Genomic DNA, 22,128 nt, shown 5'->3' on the forward strand with positions numbered 1-22,128 from the left:
TCCCAATCCCAATAAGGGGAGGCTTCAGGAGATGAGCTCCTGCAGTCTGGACCATGGTTTGCTCCCAGAGCATGGACCCATTTCTGCTGGAAGCAAATCTTCATTCTTCTGATAAGACACTGTAAATACAACCAACCTTTTCCCCTTCTCAAAATCTCTTGGCAAAATTTTCCTTAGGAGTTGTTACCGCAGAAAGGCACAACAGCAGACAAGTGCACACCCGACTTCAGCAATAGGCGAGGATGAGAAAGGCAGTACAAGAACAACCTTTTGGAAATGCATGTTTAAAAACAAGAAAGCAAACTCATCTGAAGAGTTGCCTGCACAGCTCTGAAAGAATTAGCTGGCAATCAGCTCCAAGATGGATTTCCTACATTGCTGCACTTCACGCTGCACATCAAAGCTTACTTGTCCCTTCAGCCTCTGACAAATCCTCAAAGATAAAGTTGCTAAGTCACCACACTCTGCAATGCAACACAATAAAACTTGTCATCTGACACTAGGCATGAGCAGGATTACCCCACAACGTTCAATCCAAAGATACACAAAATAAGCACAGGGAAGCAAAAAATTATACAGAATACTGCTCAGCATTGGTCTAAATTCAAATTACTTCAGCATGAACAGATTTACGTCACAGAGCACTCATGTTTAAGTCCAGGCACCTCACCTCTTACTAAGGATGGAAATAGATATAAATTCTCCTAATATGCTTCTTTGCTATGGCCTAACCACAGCAAATTATGTAAAATTTCTGCATTTCAACTGCTACAGAAATTAAATGCTGCACCACATTGGCCTCTGAGGCAAAGGTGACATCCACTTAAAAAAGATACCCCCTAAAAAATACAAACACACACATGTGCATTTCAACAGGCTAATACCTAACACTACTTCATTTCTGAGGGAAAAGGAGCCAAAGGAAGGAAAATGTTGAGCTCTGCCCAGCACTCTTGTTGGGCCAGCCTTTAATAGAGCAGAGGCAGCCAAAATAGAGCCATCAAGTTTTAATCAATTACTGCCAGTCAAATGGCAGTTCTTAGCCCCAAGGCATGGCACCCTGTGAGCACTGATCTCCCTTAACCACGACTGCTTCCAAAAAACATAACCCACATTTTCTAGCTCTCCTTTATGCATTTTTCCACTCTGCCACCAAGGCCACTGGAGCCACACTTAAATCTCTTCAGGAATTTTTCCCTGACAGGCTGTGAATGCTGCTGAGTATACCGCCAGCTTTCCAAACATAAAGAACCAAACCAAAACTAACTTTTAACTTTATCACCATCCAGTCTAAAGCAGCTGAAGAAAAGGCATTTCCTGACATAACTGCAAACATCACCTGAAAGCAGGATTCCAGATACTTTAACTCTTGAGGCAACACAGGTCAAGCACACTACACTGCTGGCTTCAAGCAGCTTGGACACTAACAAAGTAACAGACATCTGTTATTCTTTGGGAAAGTCACTTATCAGTGAAGCTGCGTTCAGCCCTTCTGGGGCAGCACTCTCCACTATATTGGCAGTACACAGTCTAGCACCAGTGGTAGTGATGCACACACACCTTTCCAAGGCAAAAAGCAACCAACCAACCCCCACAAACAACCTGAGCCTCAGCTGACTGAAGTTAAAGAAGTCAGAAGATGTGAACTGCTCGTCCAGGAAGCACCTGATGCATTAACATCTTATCCTACAGCACAACCTACGTCAGCTAACAGAACATGTTGCAAAGACAGCCTAAAGTCACCCCTGAAGGCTGTGTGTGCTGCAGAGAGTGACACAGATTCACCAACATGTACAAAACCCCATTAAAAATACCATGGGTGAGATAGCTATCTGGTCTGGCAAGTTTCAGTCCACAGCACTGATTCATTTCCAGTCAGTCCAACACCAACTTCCAGAATTATAAGAAAATGTTTATCCATACTACAGAGAGTTTTGATTTCAAAAACTGGTTACCTGTTCAGTGGGCAGGTTTAACCAACACCTTCATCACAGAAAATGGATCTATTCTGGCTTAACAAATACTTAAAGTTACCAGGACAAGATGTGTGGTCTGCATCTCCACTAGCCTGAAGGTGCATACCGCATTGACATAGCTCAGATGGACTGCATCCATCCATCCATCCATCCACCCATCCATCCAGAGCTCTGCCCCTATGGAGCCCTTCATCCCTGGAGCCACAAGCCCAGCTTTGCTCCCTGGACAGTGCCAGGAGTGTGGACACCCAGCAGTACCAGCCTCCATTCCTCTCTACCATCAGTCTCACCTCAAGTCTTCAGAGAGGATTTACAAACTCCAGCAATATTTACATCCATCCTCTGTCCTGGGAAACCTGCTAAGAAGAAAATACATCTAGATTTCCATTACATAGATATTCTATTAAGAACAGTGCATTTCTCCTCACTAACTGATGCAGGAAACAGATGTGAGTATCAAGGCCACTCTGCATTACCGTTATTCAACCTGGGATTTACCAATGTGAGAGCCTCAAGTGTACACTGAAGCTGCCCCAGCATGAAAAGAATTGAGCAGAGGATGTCAGTGCAGCAGTAGTGAGCAGCCAAGCAGACTGAAGAGAGCAGCTAAAACACAGCATAGCTTAGAGAATTTGAATAAGGCATCCCTCTTTCTACCTTACTCTTCTTGGCCATGAAGAATTACCAGGATGGGACAGTTGAGTATCTAGCATGATCTTGCTAATCACTTTAGCCAAGGATTTTTAACAGTAATATCTCAGAAAATCATGTAGTGCCTTCTTCCTCAGTTGCTGTCAGAAACGTGGAATCAAATCAGCTCCTCATAAGAAAACTCTCCAGCTGTCTCAATTAAAAGAAGCCAATGCAAAATAACCATCACATGGAGTCCTGTGACATGGCATTGAGTGCCACTGTGAAAATTACTTTCCTTCTCCATAAAGAGGTCAATGTCCTATATACAGAAGAGGGAAAAACAGTGATTGTGAAGGAAGATGAGACAAAAATAGCTGCCTTGAATTTTCTTGGTACATGGAAAATCCATTATAAAAGTTTGCCCAGCAACAATGAAGCCTGACAAGTTAATGACTTGTTGCTTGTGGAGTCATAGGAATGATGTCACATCATTCAGAAATTCCTATGCTGCATAAACACGAGTCATAAAAATGACTGTAATTTGGTCAAACCAAAAATCAGAAGTTTTGGTTTTTTCAATAAACAAGATATCCAATTAGTACTTCTCATGGGGACTTCATGCTTCTCTTAAAAAAACCCAAACCAAAAGAAAAAACAGCCCACCATGAATAACCTCCCCCCCAAAAAAAACCAAACAAAAAACCCTCCAAACAAACCCCTCAAAAAACAGAACAACAACAACAAAAAAATCCCAAAAAACCCCAGAAGTCCCACAAGTCTGAAAAGCTCCTCGCAAAATGGTGGCTCTGCTTTCTTAGTCCCGAGCTCCAGAGCCTGTTGAGCAGGAAGCTGGGTGCTTCAGGGCTGGCTGCAGTGACATTTGCAAAGACAAACAGGCCGATGGGCTGGGAGTGAACACAAGGCTCTCGGAGCCCAACAGCACCAGTATGTGCTTCCAGAGCAACACCCACGTGAGGGCCTCAGGAAGGCACGGAGCTGGGAAGTTTTCTCCTCCTGGTGATGCAGGGAAGTACCGAGTCTCCCTTCAGCCCTGGCAGGGTCACTGAAGCACAGGACGGTCATCCAAGGACATCGGGAGTCAGCAGCAAGACACCGAGGCACATCAGCTACCAAGGAAACCAGACTTACATGACTAAGGCCAGTTATAAAACTTCCGCTTGTTGTTAGCAGAATGTACATTATCTGGCATTTCTCTGTCAGCAGCACCAAATAATCTAACAGCAATTTGATATTCATGTCCCTGACGGGCTGCTTTAGTTACAGAAACAACATTAAAAATGTAGCATCCTTCGAGATACACTGCACAAGTCAGGCCAGTTTCAGCCACAAGCATCAACTCTCTAGGACTGCTTTTTTTTCTCCTGATAAGCTCTTTTGCAGCGTGGAGATATCTTATCAGGGATTGCTTCTGTCACCGGAAGGCAAACAGAGCACTGTGAAAATATCAGGTATGACTTAAGCACCCAAGGGCTGTAGCCAGCATCAAACCAGCAGCTGAAGTGGTAGCTGGCCATCTCTCTATATAGGACACTTTCCACCCTGTAGCAGTCTACACTCCAAGTCCGAGGCACAAAGAAATAAAAATGACTCGCTGCCAGCACGGACGCTGCCACATCAATGCCGGAGCCCCTCCAGGAACGAATGGGGCTGCGAGGGCAGCGTTCAGCTCCCCTGCCCTTGGTCCCTCGGCAGGAACAGCTTCCTAACAGCAAATTCACTGCCTGCCTCCGAGTTCTTACAAGTAATGTGAGGGCAAATTCAGTCAATACCTTTCTTTGTTGAAACTCAAGTCTCGCATACAAATTCAGGGTTGTCTTGACGAAGGTTCAGCTTCCTTCTTACGGAGAGGATAGTTTAGTATTTCAGATTCGTCTAAACACCTGAACTGAGGTCTGGCTTTTACTGCCCGAAAAAGCACCAAGTAACCACTGTAAAACATTAGCTTGTGGCAATCATTAGGCAGGAGGGTTTGCGTCCGGCAGCGCAGTCAGACACATTCCGTTCACGAGAAGCGTAGATCTCTAGTTATCCAACATCTAGAAACCATTCTCTTACATAGCTCGGGAAACTAATTTCTATTGTAAACCACTTCACTATAAAGCAGAAAACGGGTCGCAAGTTTCAAACAACAGCTTGAAAGCCAGCACTACTAAAAAAAGGAAACAGACAAGAGACGCCCCCCCACAAACGCGTCTTTACATCCTGTGCAACAAAACACCGAATTCCCACGAACTGAGGGATTCGCCCGTCGCAAACTTACCATAAACCCCCAGCTCGGCACCGCCACCGATCCGCTATGCCGGCAGAGAGGAGATACCGGGGACGAGACGCGGAGCACAAGTAAACAAACTCGGGAGCCGCCGTGGCCGAGCTCGCCACGCTCGGAGCCCGTGCTCCCCGCCCGGAGCGCGCCCGACCAGCAGAGGCTGCTGCCGGCCGCCGGCTGCCTGCGGCTGCCCCGGGGAGGCGAGAGGAGCCGGGGGCGCCCGGGGGGCCGCGGGCAGCAGCCGGGCTCGGGGCGGGCGGGCCGGCCGGGCGCCCCGCCCGGGGGCGGCGGCCTGCGGCGGCTACCGGGCTTTGTACGCGCTGCCCCCCCCTGGGCCGCCCGCCGCCGCCTCATGCGAGAGCCGGCACAGCTGGGGAGCGCGGTGAGCGCCGTGCCCCCTCGCGAAAGTCGATCCCGCTGATCTCATCACCGCTGGTTACTAATCCAATGACCGCGGAATTAACAGCAGATGGCAACGCCCCTTCCCCCTGGCCGGCGCGGCCCGGCCCCCGCCGACGCGGCGCGGCCCCGGCCCCCTCAGAGGCAGAGCGGCCGGGCCGGGCCGCCAGGCCCCGCCAGCCCCCGCCGCTCACGCGTCAAAGTCGCCCTCGGGCACCGGCAAAACTTTCTCAGCAGCGCGTCTCGCCACCGCCCTACGGGCCAGAGCGAGCGGCTTCGCACCTCCGGCAAAGCGCAGCAACATCTTCCGGCGTGCCGCTCGCAAGGGGAAGCGACCAGGAGGTGCCCTAAATCCTGCCAGCGAGCCCCTGCGGACGGCTCACGGTGTGCCAGGCAGAGCCGAGCTGGAGCCCGGCGGGGATTAGTGCCGCGCATCGGACACTGCCATGAAAACTCAGCACACGCGTCCTTGGGGCTGCCGGGAGGAGACGGGAGGTTTGCATTATCCGGGCTCTGTGAGCCAGATAGATGCGCGTGAAACTCTAATTATACTTTTGGCTGCCAAAACCAGCCCCACACTCTTAGGTGAGCTTCACGTCTTCTAGAAGGCTACAGGCAAGGCAAGTCCTGTCAAACCAGTGCAAGTTACAAAACAGTCGTAAGGTAAGTGCTTCGATCACCACTCATTAATATCAGTGAATAACAAGCTGAAAAGCAGTGGTTTCTAACCCTAATAAGCTCGGCCCTAAATCGCCATCCCTCCCCTCTGCCCCCAAGGAACACCAGCACAGGGTGACACACATGTAATTTTTCTCGTGCATGCAGTGGTTGGGTCCGCGCTCAAGACAAGAAATGTTACCTGCTGCTTCTACTCAGGCTGTGCGCTTCTCATCCCAAAACTAGATTATCTTCTCTTAGAGACCCCAGACCAGAAAGATGGCATAAAATAACTCTCTCGTCTGGGACAGGAAAATAAAAATTGAGAAAGGTGAAGGAAACCTTGCGGATTAGTATTTTTCCTCAAATTCTGCTGTTCTGTGCTTTGTACTTCTGGCGATGGAGAGGGCAGAATTCTTCCCCCCTCCACTTTCATGCTGATACTTATTTCTACAGTATCTTTATTTCTTTTACTAAAATGTTCAAATGGGCTTTGAGAAAAGAACTGAGCCAGACAAGAGAAATATCCATGCTTAGACCATAAAAAAAATATGGAAAGGAAATTCTGCAAATTCTTTGAGAGTCTTCAGTCAATAAATCCTCCATACGAGCTGCTGTAAAACTGGCTGTGTTTCACACATGCCATGTGGGCAGAAAAAGTGTCAGATAATGGCAGCACCCCTTCTGTGGGGACCTAGTGGTGCTCCAGGGGTCAGACACTCCTGAACCCAAATGAAAAGTTCTGAAGAGAATATTAAACTCCAGTTCCTCTCCAGACCCTGCATACACACCTGTCCCCAGAGCCTTTGAGATGTACAGTAGATGGAAAGCACAGGATGAATGGGAGTTTTCTATCTGCTCCACAGTTCTTCAGGCCTAGGAAAGGCTTTCTGCCACGTCCCATTCCCTCAGGCAGTCTTTGTCTGGTTTATGTATACATACATGGAAGTCTTGACATGAGTAGTCATCTGTGCTCTTACCAGCAGGCAAGTTACTGAATATAAATCCTCCTCTTGGATGTGAGCACCAGCTAATGTCTGTTCTGTGGCACTCATTGGGAAGAGGAGCCATAGAATGAGCCATGTCTCAACAGTCAGTGGGGCAAATCTGTGCCTTGGAGGATGTTTTGCTTTCCTCAGTTTTTAACAGCCTTATTTTTCTTACACCCCCTCCCAAAACAGCAGTGTCTCCTAACACTTCTTTTGGCAGCCAGCAGTGTGTTTTCCAGTGTAAGGTGGGATGTGGTCCTTCGTGCCTGTACCAAGTTTGATGCAAAAAGCAAACTTGGAAGGACTTTCTACATGGTTTGTAATACTAATTCTACAAAAGGAGATTAAAGAAATCACATTAGAAGTCAAGCTTTGTATCTTTTCAGCCAGCTTTAGACACATAGGTCTGAAAAGTGTACAATGCAGAGATCAATCAGGCAGCACAGAGTTTTGGGAACACGCTTCATGTGCAAATGTGAAAACACTTGAGGGTTTAGAAAGTGTCATTTTGATTAATGAGGGCTACAACTTGCTATTTGTATATAGATGAGAATATCAAAGAATAGGAAACAATCACCTGTTAAAATATTAACATGGTTTTAAAACACACTTGAGCATGGTACAGATACAGCCCATTCTTTTGAGCTCATCCCATGAAATACCTGGGGAAGGGAGGAAGAGGCACATGTTGTGTAACATAACAAACCTTTCAAGATAAACTCTGTGGCACAAAGTCAACAAAATGAACCATTTGGTACAGTTGCTGGAGCTGTGCATCACAAAGAGCAGAACACAGGCTGTGTCATAAGCACTGTGCATTACTCACATTCCCCATTCTTCCACTACTTTGAAATTACCTCACAAAATAAAAATCACAGAAAGGAAATCTTGAGAATAATACACTTTATGCTTGACTGAGAAACACCATGATTAGGTGGTGAGGGCCAGGTGAGAAACCTACCTCTCCAGTCTCTTGGAATTGCTGGGTAGAGAGTTGAGAGTAAAGTTGTTCACTGTTGCCCATGAAACAGTAAGTGCAATTAAGAAAAAGTGAGGAAAAAAAATGTTGATTTAGATCAAGATGGTAATCTGGTGTCCACAGCAGATCTTTGTGTCTCACATGAGACTCATCCTTTGAAGTTGTATCCTGGCATCTGATAGCACATAGGCCAAAAAAATACAACTGCCGAAATTTGTTCTTCCCCTACACACTCACCTTCAAGGTAAGTTCCACATTACTGCATGGTGAACCTTCCTATACCCTCAATTCCACTCAGAAGCAATTAGGAAACATTTCCTACACACACTTACAAAGGTACTGAGTCCTGAGCTTGTGATCCATCTAAATAACTCATCAGATCACTAATATTTACCCACCTGGTTTCTGGGCACTCCTATACTTGGAATGGCTACATCTGCTCTGCTTTTTTTGTAGCAGGCTGAGCTGCCCTGCTGACATTCCAGGCTGCCCTGCAGCTGCCCAGCTTTTCGGACAGAGCTGGAAAGCAGGCAGAAGGAACTTGCAACAAAAGACCATTTAGGCATTGCTATATCTTGTGTATCTGCATCCTTGGAATTCTTCCTCTTTCCAGACTGGAGTTTTGGGTGAGTTCCAGATAAAGGTAGAGGGGAGAGCTGAGTGAGGCCACAGAGAAAGGGTTATAAGTTGATGGACAGTGTGGACAAAGCCCACCTAGAAATCCATAAGACAAAATAAATACACATCTCAGATTTATGGATTATAAAGAACTGTTTCATTGCACCATAATTTCTACATTTTTAAATTATATTTATGGTGCTTAAATAATGTATATTATTTCTAATAGCCCTCTTAAGTACAGCAATACTACAGTCATCATTCCTACAGAGGAGCCAAAATTGAAAATTATGATGAAAATCTGTATTTTCCACATGTGAAGATGTGACCTTAACTATAGTAGTGTAAAGTCCACAAAAGTCCCACACAAGATGTTTAAATTTTAAGAGTATTCCAGTTCTAAAGCTCTGCTTCCATGAGCACTGGACATTTATATGAAAGTACCCACAGAAGCACAGAAGCCTCCGCCTTGCTCCAGCCATTCAAAACACTGTCTGGACAGAGCTTCTCTACGTGAGTGTTTCCATTCTGACCTGGCCATATCCTGGCAGCTATGAAATCAGACTTTACCACTGCTCCTTGGAGCCCAGCAAAACCATTGCCCAAGAAGCCAGGATACCGCATCTCTTAATGAACTGACTAATTGCTGCTGAAACTGAGATCTGCTTCCCTAGGCCATTGGGCAGAAGTTAGAATTTACCTTCTTAGAGATCATCCCCCTACAAGCAAATGACAAAACCCCACAGAGATTAGGAAATCACCACTTGCATAAATGTTTCCTTAGTTCAAAGATTCTTAACTGAGGATAAAGATCCTGCACACCATATTTGACAAATAAGGATGGCATTCAGAAATACTTAACGATTCAAAAGTAGAGTATTTTAAAATGTCAGAAGTTCATCTATTCAAAAGCAGAGCTACCTGCACTCTCAGATGTATTTCCAAAGCTTACTATATACTTCAAGTCCTATAACACAGTCAAGTCCCTTTCCCAAACACATAAGATAATGGGAAAAAAAATCAGACTATACATACATAATAATCCCAGGTAAGAAGAAAGCTGCTCAACTTCCCCTTCATTTTCCTTGTGTGTTATCCCCATCAGAGCTCATGGTCTCAAGCACTATCTGGAGGAGCTGATTTCTCTATGGAGCTGGTATTCAAGTTTTTCTCTCTGGCAAAATTGCATTGGACAAAGACAACCATAAGTTTCCACCAACACAGAGAGTACAAGGTTTTTAGGGAAGGGTTTTCCCTTAAACACTGTAATGACTCCTTGGCCTGGGCTAGCAGTAAACAGGATAGGGACATCTCAGAGGATGCAACAGAGTCAGTTGATAAACAATGGAAATTGCTATTACAGTACTGAAAACAATCCAGAATTCATTCCACTCACTTATTTTGGGTTCTGCATAACCTAAGGAGCAAATTCCAGTGGTTAAATTCAAACACAGAAACTTCTGTCTGAGAATGGTCTTTGAAGTGGCAGTTCCTGTTTGGGAAGCCCAGAGAGCCTGTGCCTCCTGCTGGCTCCTCCACCTGGATGCTGCAGTCCAGGTCATACAGGCATTTGCTAAAAACTTGCTTTGAAACCACATCAGATGCTTTAAGTCATTACAGTGCCACAAAGCCCATCAGAACCTGACTGGTGGCTAATTCACATCCCAAACTCTGTGGTCTCTGCTTATGGTCATCATAATGCCTATCTCTACTCTGTGGGCTCTGAACTCTAATAATAACTGTAGTCATATCTTGCACTAGCTTTAATTTCAAGTGATGTTATTACATCATGCAGCCTTCAGTACACTGCAGCAATCACATGCAACTCTAGGAACGTGTATGTCAAGAGAAAAATGAAACAGATTTTTCAGTTAGAAGAGATGGACATAGAGTCTGCGACAATGGCTGATACAGCACCACCTAAAGCCAAGGCAGTATAAAACACTGCCGACACTGTACATAATGTGGTTGTTTTGCTAAAGGACAGGACAGTGACAATGACAAGTTTGAGCTGCAAGTGGATCTTCATTAGCTCACTTAAGTCTCTTTGCCACATCAATAGCATCTCACCTTGATTTATATTAAATCATGACTGATCCAAGCTCCCTGGCTACATTTGGTCCCTGTGCATTTATTCTCTTACCTCAGCTACTGCACAAGTGAAGGAAACTCAGATATTATTGATACTTTTGACAATATTGGTTCTTTCCATTGAGCCAGTGAGAGAATAGGTCTTAATGACCTCCCACAGGAAAGTTTTGACTCTAGAGCTAGCAAGAAGTGACTGCAATGGTCTTTCTCTCATTTTTTCTTTTAATGTGAATACAACATCCCAAAATAATTAGCTGTGGAAAGCCACAAGGTGCATACTTTGGATCACAGGCAATTTGGGTGTGCACCTTAGCTGTTCTGTCATGAGCTCATATGTGTAGGTCTGTCACCCAGATTTCCCCACAATGTATTTCTGGAAATGGAAGTAATAGTAATGTATTCCTCGTACATAGTGCCCAGAATTTTTTTAACTGAAACAGACTGCTTTTGTTTGAAAACTGCTTTCCTAAACTGCTTAGTGGGTAACTTCCATGAGATTTCAACATATAACTATCAGACAAATGAAGAGGTAGGTCCAAAAAAAAAATTTTTTTTTTTTTTAAATGCCACGGTTTATGCTGCATTCTGCCTTGCTTCTGGAAGAAAAATCCTGCATTTCCCAAAACTTATGGAAGCTGTATCAAAGATAGATTTATTCAAATCCTTCCTGTAAAAATACACTTCTGCTGTTACTCAGCACATTTCAGACATTGACCTTTGATTTAAAGGGTTTTTTTAATATATATGTATATAATATTCTGGAACCATTGGTACACCTAAGTCTTTTAGCATTTCATAATCTTACTTTGTATGTTAACAGGTCTGGTGATAATTACTACTTCTAAAAAGATTCAAAAATCTCTGTTTCGATATTAGAAAAACATGTCCTAGCAACATGCCTTGGAGAGCTAAAAAAATTTACATTAACACATTTTTCATCCCATTAAAAAACAACCAAACAAAAACCAAACCAAACAAAAAACCCTACAACTTCGTTTTCCAACTCTGGAATACTTATACAGTTAACACTTAAGCCTGACTATTAGTGTGGACTCTCTTTTTGCTCAGACTGACTACCAACATCTGAAACTCTCAGGATGTCTCACATTTTTCTGTTCCTTTATTTGAAGGGCAGAAGAGAGGGAAGAGAGTCTCAAAGGTTTTCAGTTATTGCCACTGGAAATTTCTGGGAATACTCTAGCAACTATTAAGTCTTCTTGAAAGCATTTTGTTTCAATAGAAATAAACTGCTAAACATTCCAGGTATCAAATATGGCCCATGTGGATTCAGAACATAGAAAAAAGTCTGTATTAGTTGCTTAGCTGCAATAAAGTGGAAAGCAGGATATAATAGACACTCTACTAATTCTATGATATTTTCTGGGGTTTAATCTTCTGCAGTGCTTGTTTCCTCAGCAAACCCATCAGGGAGTTTTAATTTATTCAGCTTCCCTCCCTCCCCAGTTTGAGATTTACAACAATACATATCTTCAACAATTTTCCCCAGGAGATCTTGTTTCTTCAACTTCAAGATGTCCACTTCACATCAGAAGCAAAGTCAGTGCTGTTTATTATCCATTAGACAATTAGAATATGACTCTTCTGCTAAAGGCTGTGACTGCAGGCAACCATCTGGGGTCTGAACACACAAAAGGCTGTTGGGAAGTGTGTGCCTTACAAAGACACCCATTTGTCTCTGGATTACTGAGGGGGTCTTTCTGAGGGTGCCATGAGCATCAGAGCACTGGGGAGGCAGCCCTCAGATGGCAGACATCAGCTCCAGCAAGGACAGATGGTGAACAAAGGTGAAAAGCACTCAGTGTGCAAAGGGCCAGGAGAGCGCTTCCACTCCTCCCTTCAAACCTGGTACAGTTCCTGTGACATCCTGGGCTGTGACATGAACAGTGTGGCCCTACAGGGCAGCAACCCACTGTTAATATTGTCTCTGAGGTATTGCCAGCCCTACCTGGGACGATGCACAGGGCTCACCAGAGAGGTGCCACCTCTGTGAAGGAAAACAACACGGGCTGCAGCCAGATACTGCTCTGGCTTATTGTTTGTCAGGGGAGACACAGTTCACTGGCTGACTTCTGCAAGAAAAACTCAAGGTCTGAACAGACAAAGACAACAATCATATCAACACACTCAGCCATAATTCACTTATCTTCCAATATTTTATGACTGATTTAAAAATAGGATTCATAAAGTAACAAGTTGCCCTCCAATAGAGCTTTTTCTTATGGTGGTTTATGTGCAGTTTACACTACAGTGTCAGATATACTCTGGCATACATTCCACTGCTAACTAAACTCTGAAAGAGCAAGGATAATTCTAGCCCATCTTGTGCTTCTCTAAAAACTGAAGGAAAAAAAAAAGAGGATAAAATGTTTTACATGTTATTAAAACAGCAAGGATATGGTGTCTCAACAGGCAATAAAGCTAAAATATTTAAATAAAGACCAGGAATGTCAGCAGAAAACCAAAAATCAAAGGGATCACAGTTCAATACAAGAAAGTTTATCAGTCTTCTGATCAGGCACAATCCTTGCCAAATTTGTAAAATACTTAAACTACTGCAGTTGCTGCTGTCTAGGAGAGAAAAATCCTTCCTCTTCCCTTTTGTAATATTTTCTCTCTTGAAAAATAATATGAAATTAAATAGGCAGAGCACTTGCATAGTTGGGTACACAAAACAACCTTGTAATTAAAAAAAAAAATTAATGTGGTCTGTCTTTCTTCCTATTCTGTGAGAGAGAGAGAGAGAAAGAGGAATATTTAAAAGCCTTGAAAGGCTTTTCTTGTTTTGTGAAACATTGCCCAGGCATGGACATGTTCAGCATCTCTGGAAAGGTTGTCAGTTGTTCACTTTAGACTCTGAAAATTGATCCATGAACAAATAGTGGCTCTTTGTAGCCCATCTGCCTGCCAGCTGGGGGAAAAGGTGGTATTGTAGTAACAGCTGCTCCCACAAGTTGTGCTGGTTTTGGCTGGGATAGAGTTAATTTTTTTCAGAGTAGCTTGTTCAGGGCTGTAGTTTGGATTTGTGCTGGGAGCAGCATAGAGAATTCAGGGGTGTTTTTGTTACTGCTGAGCAATGAATACACAGCCAGGGCTTTTCTGCTCCTCACCCCAGCTGTGAGAGGGGTGGGGTGCAAAAGGACTGGGGGAGACACAGCCGGGACAGCTGATCCTGGAAAAGCTGGGGGAAGAGGGAAGGAGGGAACATTCCCAGTGATGGTGGTGTTGTGCCAAGTCACCCTTACACTGCTGGAGTCCTGCTGTCCTGGGGATGGCTGAGCACTTCACCCAGGGGAAGGGATGAATGCCTTCCTTGTTCTGCTTTGCTTTACCTGTTGAACTGTCTTGATCTCAGCTCATGAATTTTACCACTTTTACTCCTCCCATTGTCTTCCCCCATCTGACAGGGTTTCAGTCACCAGCTGGGGCTGAGTTATGACACCGGGACAGAAGGACATGGAAGAACAAGGATGAGGAACACATCAAGGAGAGCTTTTATTCAGGAAGCACACAAATTTTGAACGAGATCAAATGAGCCAATTTAGAAATGTGCCACTACCGTATCAGCACAGAGAAAACACAATGCAACTTTAAAGAAAGAAATCAAACAGGACTATGTTAATTTGTTTAGGGAAAGAAGGGAAAAATTATTCAGGACTAATACAGAGTCCCCTCTGTTACCTGCAGTTTTGGTATAAAGGTCCCTAAACCTTGAGACCCAGGATTTCTTCTGTATTTCTATGACAGCAGAGCTCCAACCCTCAAAAAATGAAAATGAAGTGTGTGTGCAGCTGGAGATATCTTTGTTTTTTCACATTTGGAGTTATACATTGTCATCAATCAAATGGTCCTGTTCATATCGATGTAGCTGAGTCAGGCAGAATTTCCACTATAACAACCTGATTTTTTTAGGAGTTAATGCTAGTGTGTATTTTGTCTCTAAGTTGAGCCTGCCTTCCAAATTTTAGCATGCGTTTAGCTTGAGACCAACTCCATGGCTCAAGCACCATCCTACAAGCCAGTTAACAGCTTGAGTTTCCTTGAATTCACTGGGAATAAAAGACATTTAATGGAAACTGTGGAGAGCAGGACTGGAAAAATAGAGATTTTTCTGTGCTGGAAGTTAAACAAGGACTTCATAAACTCTAATTTTTTTCCTCTCTCTGGTTATTTGGACTATCACATAGCCTGCAACACAGCATTCTTACCTACAAGCTATTCACTTCTAATTATTTTTTTCCTAGATGCCATGATCCAAAGATTTTAACAGGAGAACAGCCTGTTGGGAAGGAGTGCTGTCACATACCTCACTTGGTGACACCAGGAAGTGTGGTCAGTACATGAAACAGGATATGCCAAGAGTTCCTTTCATTTGAAAGATTGACTGGTTCGTATCTAAATTAATAATTGCATGGTACTATGGATTTCACAATGCTGAACTCCAAGTACTTCAACTGTTTTCACTTTTTTTAGGGAAAACATTTTCTTTTTTTTAATCAGACTTATCAAAAGACATATTTAAGGGAAACAAAGTCATTGTTTAGCTCTAATAATGAACTGCTCACTCCCCATCAGATGAGGGAGAGAATCAGAAGAGCAGAACTGAATTTTTGGGCTGAGATAAAGACAGTTTAAAAGGTAAAGCAAAACCCACACATTCAAGCAAAGCAGAACAAGGAATTCTTTCATCATTCCCATAGGCAGGCAGGTGCTCAGCTATCCTGAGGACAGCAGGGCTCCATCATGTATGACAGTCACTTGGGAAGACAAACACCTTCTGAAAGCTCCCCCCTTCCTTCTTCTTCCCCCAGCTTCACATGCTGGGCATGATGACGCAGAAATTCCCTTGGGTCAGCTGGGGTTGCTGTCCTGGCTGTGTCTCCTCCCAATCCTTGTGCACCCCCAAGTCTCCTCACTGTTGGGGTGAGAAGCAGAAAGGGCTTTGACATTGTGTGGGGAAGAGAATTGACTGTTGTGAGATGGATGGAGAATGATCCTCCATGTCTGTCCTTTCCCACTCTGCAGGAAGAAAGCACAGCAAAGCTTGAGGACAGTCACGTGAGGTGATGGCTGAGGGTGTGGAGGGAGATTTTGCTGTTGCCTGTTAGTTCTAGGACTTGAGCATTCCATCTTAAACCTGGTACTATGGAATAGTGGGGAGTGGTCAATCCTCCCCTCCAGAAATCATTTGGGAGCACAGGCCTCTCTTCCCCAAAATGTTTTACCACGGGATGCTGAAGTGAACCACAACCACGGAGTGTGAGTCATCTCTGGGGCATCATTCCCAGGAATCTCTGCCAGTGGAGCAGGGAGGAGGACAGGCTGCTCAGGGGGCTCTGTAATTGCACACTCACTGAATTGTAACTCAGCAGCTCTATCATTAACCTAATAATGTTACTGCCTTGCGGAAAGCTCGAGTCAGAGATGGAGTTAAATTGTATATTGTCAAAATGTTGGCAAATAAATGAATTCTAGCTCAAATGAAACTTCCCTTAATCACACCATAACATTACCACATGCTTAATTAGAGGCTTTTTTAATTAAAAGAAAGTTATTTAATGGACAAGATAGTAGGCTTTCAGAAGTTAGAAATATGCAGCGAGTTATTTATTATATAGCTGATCTCCCATCCATATAAATTGCTGATGCAGTTGCCACACACTTCAAAAAGCTTTTAACTCAAGTTCTTTAGATCAACACAAAGAATTCAACCTTGACAAGATCCTTTACAATTTTCTTAGGTTTTAAAAAAAAATCCTCCCCACAAGACACAGAAATCTCTCTTTTTTTTTTTTTTTTCTTTTAAATACATCACACTGTCAAAAATGTTTTCAAAATCTAAGAGATGAAAGGAGGAGGATGCTACAGAAAACCCAAAACCAACAAAGAGCACGTTCACTAAAGAGGCACTCACCAAAGCCCAGCTATTTAAAGAGAATGCTGTAAGCTTGTGTATGTTGTTCAGCTGGGGCGCCTTTTAGTCACAAACTCCCGAGACACTGACTCAGTCTGCCCAGGAGTGTGTGCTTGCCTTGGGGGCTTGCAGGGGGCGTTGCATTCTCTTTGCTTTTGGCTTTTAAGGAGCAGGTGTTTGTTTTATTATTTAAATAATTGCTTGTTTGCCATTGAAACGTTTGAAACCTTGCTTTTGAGAAATGGTTCCCTTTGAATACCCTCTCTCTGGGCTTCGAGATAGTTGCACTTGACTTTGAATAAGGAACTATTGAGAATGTTCTCAGTTTTTTTTCCTGATAAAGTGAATCCAGATAATTGAAAAAAAATTAAATACAGTTCAATCAACATTTCAAAATGTTAGTTCAACTGCATATACTTACAGATTTTCACTACAGAAAAAGTTTTCTGTACCTCCCAAAGAGAGGTTCCCACCTTCCTTGGCAGACACCTGTCCTTCAAACCAAAACACCATCATTTAGACAAATAAGGTACCAACTCCCTTTTCACTACAACATGGCAAAAAGCAAGGTTTTGAAGATTATATTATGGAGGAACATAGATTGATTGCTAACATTAATTCATGCTGCTGACAGCAGACCTTGTAAATTTAAGTAATATTGCTTTGAGAAGAAGGAAATAATGAAAAAACCCCTCAATATTTGGTACAGGTATCTCAAGGTGACTACAATTCAAATTATTTTTAGGGCAACTTAAGCCATTTCTAATTAAATGGTGGACTTTTAAAACAGAGTAGAACTGCAGATAGCTCCAGTTAGTACCATCTTGCCATATAGCTCAGGAAAGATACTTGCAAAAACCAAGCTGATATGGAAGTCTATTATTGTTCATTTCTTAAAGAGCACAGGAATTAATATCTGTTAATTGCATTAGTAGTCAGCTCTAAAACAATGACAGGATTAACTGATCTTCAAGACAATGTACAAAAGTCTTAATTAGCGTCAAGCTCTGGAGGAATTGTGGCAGGCAAACCCTGAGGAGCAGCACGAAGGCTGGTGCAGCTCAGAGCTCAGCTGTCCCCTGCCCTGTGACATCCCTGCAGGGTCAGCGAGCAAGGGGACAGAGGCACAGAGCTACAGAAAGCCCAAGGAACACGTGCAGCCTCCCATTCCACAATCTGTGGATATAAGGAAAAGGAATTGAGCTAAGGCTGAATGTTTCTCCTCCACTCTTTTAAGAACAACCCGCTCCTTAAGGACGAGTTCCAAGGGCAACAGACAACAAAGACATTTCCAGAAGTGTGTTCTCATTACTGCTGTGCTTCAAGCAAACCAGGAAAGTCACTGCTGACCTTGAGCCAACAGGGAGGGGAAAGTCTTGTAAGGGAAAAATACTCCTTAGCAAAACAACCTGGAGGAAGCTCTCCCCGTTTCCTTTGCAGTCTGTCCCTCCAGGGCTCTTCTGCGAAAGTAAAGTTCTCTCTAAAAAAAAAAAAAAATCCTGAAATTGGTTAAATGCACAATTATCTTCTTTCTAGAAAAAAGTAATTCTCAATGTATGACTTAACTACAATTCTTTAAACAATTCACCATGTAGATTTTCTTAAGAGCAGAACCGAAAGGATCAATTTAGTGAAACTCATCAGTGTTCTACTGAGCCTAGTCTGAGGGAGATTGGTTTTAGTAAGATGGAGGAAAGCCTTCTTAGATTAGGATCTGTTATTTTAAGCTTTATTTTTTATTTTTAGGAGATAAAGTTTACATGCATTTTTGTGCGTTTATCACAGAACCACACATTTAGATTAAATATGCTGCTGATAGCAAACTAAAGCTTTCCCTGTGAAATTTTGGTGTCCTGGTAAAAGTTTACAAAACTACTGTGAACTGTCAGGACAGGTATTTTTAAAAATATTTCCTTAATGACACCTGTTTTGTAAGGAGACTCACTTTGAAATGAGTGTCAGATTGGCCATGTGTATGAAGAACATTTGTTTGCACAAATACTGCTGTTTGAACATAAAGTAAGGAAAATTCTACTATGCAGGAAACAGAAGTCAATTACAACTCACTACAGATGGAGACACCGATGGCCACTGAATAGACAAAATGTACATTAAAGCCCATCATGGAGATTAAAATCTTGCATGGAGCAAGCTTTCCACATCAACAGGTTCTCAGATTGCTGTGATTCAGAGGCATTAACAAGTATGTTTATAAAATGAGATCATCAAAAGCTGTGAAAGTCTGACCAAGCCTAGCTGCAGGGGTGTGGCTGAGAGCCCAGAACCCACAGTCTGAGTGTCCAAAACCAGGACAGTCAGAGCTTCTGTGCTTCCAGGGGGCACTCACCCTTGGAGGGCAGCACCAGGGTGCCTCTATGGATCTGGGCATGCTTGTCTAGAGATCAGTTAGTTATGTGACAATCATTGTTACCTTATGAAACACCTGCTGGGAGTACCTATGTGTTACTTTTACCTGTATGGGAATCCTGAGCCTCAGGTGAGAGTCTAAAGGTAGAAGCTCTGTATAACAGCATGAATACACTGTGATTTCCCTCTCAACCTGGGGAGCACTTATTTCCCCACATAAATCAGAAAACAGCCACATGTGCACCACCAGCTTTGCAGAAGCCAAGCAACACAAATCCATAACCCACAGAGCCTTTTGCTTTAGTAATGCTTAATGCTTTTCATAGAGACTTAAACTTGAGTATCAAAAATAGAACTATTTCCTGAAAGGCTGAAAAGACTGAAGTCACTACATGAAAGCTTTTAAGAATTTACATAGTCCCCCAAAATTTGGTAAAATCATCCAGATACTGCATTAAATGCCATTGTACAACCAAGGCAAACATGCCAAATGGCTGTAATCCACCCTTAACAATTTGGGAAGTTCTTCGAATTGCTGCCAGTTTTAGATTACTTACTACATGATCAGGCATTCAGTTTGCTTTTTCCGCCTTCCTGTTTAAAAAAATACTGCATTTCTTATTTTCAAACTATCACTACAGCAGCCACAGAGCTGACACTGTATATTTTTTAATTAATCAATAAAAAGAACAGAAATCTGTGAATCAAGTGATTGTTATGATAATGATTCATGAAATACCTTGAAGTTTCAATAAACAAAGTGAAAAGGAAACAAGCTACATGAGTATAGTGCTCTTCAGCTAACCATTTTTATTTTGTTCTGGTAAAGATGTCCAGGTATAAAGATATGAACCAGCCAATAAAGACATTGGTCTCTAGCATAGCTTGGTGGTAAATGAACAGGTATGGTAAATATCCATAAATACACTTTCTCAGATTTTCTGCATCTGTTTCACTTCACTTGAACTTCCAGAGCAATGTCTTATTTGCATCAAAATAAATGACACAACTCTGTCCTGCTCCTTGTTACTTCACACAGATTATTGATCTTTATCCCCTCTTATCACTTCACCATTAGTTCTTAAAACTGCAAATTAGACTGCAACACCCATTGTACTGTCAAGATAACAAATTGCAATGTCAGCCCTTGGCTTCATGCTCCAGATCAGTGGAAGGAGTGGCCATCTGCACAGGTCTTTAAGCAATACAGAGTATGCAGATGTATTATTCTTTACCACAGCAAGTTCAGCATGGAAAGATTTTCAATTGCAGTTTTGAAAAGTTTAGAACTGCATCTAATTGTATGTCAAGGACTGTTTCAATAGCAAAAGGTATTTCAATGATACCATAATATGTCACCTGAAAATTCAATTTGAGGATTGATCTGAACATTTTACTGAGGAAAAGGTTCTACTGATCAAAGAAATGTTGTGGTGAAATCCCCAAGAGCCAACAGCCACGACTGTCTACACATCCCCCTGTCTCCACCAGGTAGTTCCCTGGCATGAGGCAGTAAGACAGGGAAGCAGCAGGCAAATCTCTGGGAGCAGTTCCTTTGTGTCCCACTGTCCAGCCCTGAGTGTTCACCTGACACGCAGCTCTCTCAGCCAGGTACTGCACCACTCTCAGCAGTAAGACAGCAGAACTTCTTCATTATGCTGGAAACATTCGAGCTGTGTGTGATCAAAACATGGGAGTTTTACCTTTACATTAAACCAAATTCTACAGCTAGTAAAAATCAGAACTGCCCTGTTATCATGAAAAAAACCCAACAAAAACCAACTAGAAACCTCAAAGTTTCTGCCTGCCACCAATGCCTTCTCTCTCCATCACCACTGATGCCTTCTGTACCTGGAGAAAAGCCAAAACTTACAGAAAAGAGTTTTTTTTTAAGGATTTCTGTCATCCCCCTCTGCTTTTATTTTTTTGTAAATGATATTGTTGCCAACAATATAAAGGTTTTGCCTATTCACCATCACTCATTGTGGGGCGGGGGAGGGAAGACAGCCTATCACAGATTTTCCAAAAATTGTGCCCTGGAAATTTTCAAATTCTTCTAAGATCTTTCAGAAAATCAGATTAATACAGTCTTAGAACAAGTGTTTGATCCCCTTACTCCCAAGTGTGTAGTTTTGGCTTGTCATCCCTTCAGAAGAGCTGGAGATTGGGGTGTCTCATTCATTTGTTACCACTCCACTTAGAGCAGCAGGGCACCCTCTAAAATTCCTTTTACTCCATGGTCACTGCCCCTAGAACAGCAGATTGCCTGTGTTTATGATAACACTCTACTGCATAAGCTACTAAAACATATAATTTATTATGGTTTCCTTTCAGGGACAAAGCAGGAAGGGTTAAAAATTCTTAAATAAGGCAGAGGTTAAAAATTCTCAAACAAGCATAAGAATTTGCACCCAAAATCTGTTTGATTTAAAACAAAATTTGGTTTCTTTGTTTACTACACAAATAGTCTTCATATTTATTTCTTTTGGAAGGGGCACTCAATTTACTTAAAACAAAGACATCTGTGTTGCTGTGTTTCTAAAACAAAGCTTGACTTATAAAATGTGATTAAAATTTCTAAGTGCTAAGAAGTACCCTTTCACTTTAAACTTTCTCATGCTTTTTTTTAAAGATAATCTGACACAAGGTCTAAATAGTTATATTTTCTTTTGAAACCTCTCTAATGTGTAAAGCACCATGGAGATGTTTTCAGAGAGTTGACAAGAAATGCAACTGTAAAAGAAAAAAAAAAAAAAAGCCAAAATATGGGAGGATGAGGATAGAGATAGTGCTGAAGGTAGTCTTGCCCCTGATAATTACAGCTGTGTTAATTAGCAAAGAGTGGGAACAGCCTTGCCCTCACAGCTTAGTCCAATAAGGATGGGAGTTATAAAAGAGTGGGTTAGGTGGCTATGTTTGGTTGGAGGCTGCTAGCTAAGGAGGATCAAGTGTTCTGGGTGTTGTAGGAGGGCTGAGATGGGTGCTGAGAGCTGGCCTGCCACCCCACTACTGCTCTGATGAGGTATCTGTATTTTGGATTTTTGGGGATGCTTTCTCAAAACAGTGCTTTCAGTATGATGATGGCCAATAGGATGAAGTGCACTGTGCAGTCAGGAGAGTATAAAGATGCCAGCTATGGCCACAATAAAAACTGGGATGAGGTTTCATTAGGATCTGCTTTGTATCATGTCTGCTCCAAC

The 22,128-nt window shown here is 42.8% G+C and overlaps 1 protein-coding gene across 2 annotated transcripts in view; it reads right to left on the reverse strand.

The window, feature by feature from the left end:
* Positions 1-5,049, reverse strand: part of SPSB4 (splA/ryanodine receptor domain and SOCS box containing 4) — a 76,716-nt gene extending 71,667 nt beyond the window's left edge. Inside the window, exon 1 of one of the 2 annotated variants that reach the window (XM_005527019.3) lies at positions 4,891-5,046. The gene's annotated coding sequence lies outside the window, so the exon portion shown is untranslated. Of the gene's footprint in view, positions 1-4,890 lie in introns of both variants that reach the window. The other variant, XM_088061232.1, reaches the window with a different exon arrangement.
* Between the last annotated feature and the right edge of the window lie 17,079 nt (positions 5,050-22,128).

Source organism: Pseudopodoces humilis, chromosome 11 (assembly GCF_049639895.1).
Source record: "Pseudopodoces humilis isolate 2021_Gansu_Grassland_sample_001 chromosome 11, ASM4963989v1, whole genome shotgun sequence".
Taxonomy (NCBI): Eukaryota; Metazoa; Chordata; class Aves; order Passeriformes; family Paridae; genus Pseudopodoces; species Pseudopodoces humilis.